Source organism: Dermacentor albipictus, chromosome 1 (genome assembly GCF_038994185.2).
Source record: "Dermacentor albipictus isolate Rhodes 1998 colony chromosome 1, USDA_Dalb.pri_finalv2, whole genome shotgun sequence".
Lineage (NCBI taxonomy): Eukaryota > Metazoa > Arthropoda > Arachnida > Ixodida > Ixodidae > Dermacentor > Dermacentor albipictus.
The window spans coordinates 38,424,934-38,426,878 of record NC_091821.1 but is presented as its reverse complement, the minus strand read 5'-3'; the positions used below and the strand labels follow the sequence as shown (position 1 = coordinate 38,426,878).

Below are 1,945 nucleotides of genomic sequence, written 5' to 3'. Positions count from 1 at the left end.
TGCCTGTAGACACTGCTTTACAGTTCAGTGCAGCTATCGGTGTCAGTTCCATTCAATTTTTTATATGAATGCTACAAATAAACAGCACCAAGCAGTAAACATGTGAAAATCTTTTTTTTACACGTAGAAAAGCTCCATCGAATGCAACGGCCGGAATAATGCGAAAACTTCCAACCGGCAACTTTAACACATCTGGGACAGAAATTTTTATCTTGCTACAAGTTGCATCTCCGGCGTTCATGCCGCTATCAGACATATTGCCGATACCACCCGCAAATACACTGCCCACGACACTCAAGCTGCGATTCCGACGTTCCATGGTCGCTGTTTCTTCTCGTTGCGGTATATTACGCTCTTAAGGAGAAGGTTTGGCATCCCAGGTTGGCATCCCAAGAAGGTTTGGCATCCCAGGTGGGCTCGGCGACTGCGCATCTGCACAGCTCGCTAAACCTTTTGCTTTTGCAATGCAGACCGTCACGTTCGCTACTGTGCATTTCCTGCTGCCTACGATAACCGCTCCTGCTACATCAGCTTCGTCGAGGTGCGTGGTCGACTGCCAAGGAAACGAGCCAGCCAACATCCACGTTTTCCGTACCAGCGATGCTTCATACCCGGACATCCAGCAGAAGTGGCGGCCGGTGGTCCTCAGTCGAGGGTGGCAATCCCCATCGTCAGCAACAGCAACGCAGTCACCAGATATAAACTGTGGGCGGCCGTCAACACAGCTTTGTGGGCTCGGCGACTGCGCATCTGCACAGCTCGCTAAACCTTTTGCTTTTGCAATGCAGGTTAGTCAACCATACGCTCTCTTTGCTAAAAAATCTAGCAATTATTTCCTGATGCAGTTGCCGAGCCCTCACTGCTGTGCCGCCATTGCTGTCGAATGTGCTCATATTATTCATGCCTTGCTGATTTTGGCCGGTGATGTGGAAACAAACCCGGGTCCTAACATTCCTGAAAACCTACTAACCGAATTGCGAAAACTAACCGCCGGTCAGAACCAGCTGATCACTGAAATCCATGGTCTTAAGTCGCAACTTACTTCTACTGATAAGGCAATTACTGATCTAAGCAAACGAATGAATGATCTTGAGAGTCACTACCAGACGCATTTGCCCATTCGCAACGAAGTGGATGCAATGCGCACCACGACAGAACAGGCTATTTTTCGCATTTCCGAGCTCGAAGCACGTATCGACGATGCTGAAAATCGCTCACGGCGGGACAACTTAATTTTTTACGGCATTCCTGACCCTTCCAGCTCGGAAACCACTGCCGACTCCGAAAGGTTGATTGTGGAACTTTGCCGCGATAGGTTGCAACTAACCATCGAGCCAAAAGAAATAGAACGTGTACATCGCATCGGTCGTCACTCCGCCAATCACTCTCGCCCCTTGATAGCAAAATTTACTTTCCATAAAACCAAAGTTAACATCCTTTCGAGTGGCCGAAAGCTTAAGGGCACTGACTACAGTATTAGCGAGGACTTTTCGTGATCAGTACGAAATGCCCGAAAACATCTCGTTGCTTTCGCAAAAGGTAAAGGCGCCCCGTTTTCACTCCGCTTTAAGACTTTGTTCATCGGTTCCAGAAGATACACCTTTGATGCCGCCTCGAGTAGTGTCAAAGAGTTGTCATAGCAGCTACATCACCCCAAACAGAAAAATAACACAACACCGACTTGCTCCAGAGATAGCGCTTCGCTTTCTATAATATACACGAACGTGCGCAGTTTCCTCCCAAAGCGTGAATTGGTGTCGAACATAGTTTCATCTACCGGTAGCAACATACTATTACTAACTGAGACATGGCTGAGCAGCGCCGTTGCTGATAGCGAAGTTATAGCCGACCTGCCCGGTTTCTGCCTCTATCGGAACGACCGCGCAGGAACCCGTGGTGGTGGTGTGCTAGTCGCTGTTCGTGAGCAGTTGCCATGCTCACTAAT

General features: G+C 48.7%; 1 pseudogene; it reads left to right on the top strand.

Moving 5' to 3' along the window:
* The first annotated feature begins 662 nt into the window (after positions 1-662).
* Positions 663-1,731, top strand: LOC135901126 (uncharacterized; annotated as a pseudogene).
* The last annotated feature ends 214 nt before the right edge of the window (positions 1,732-1,945 follow it).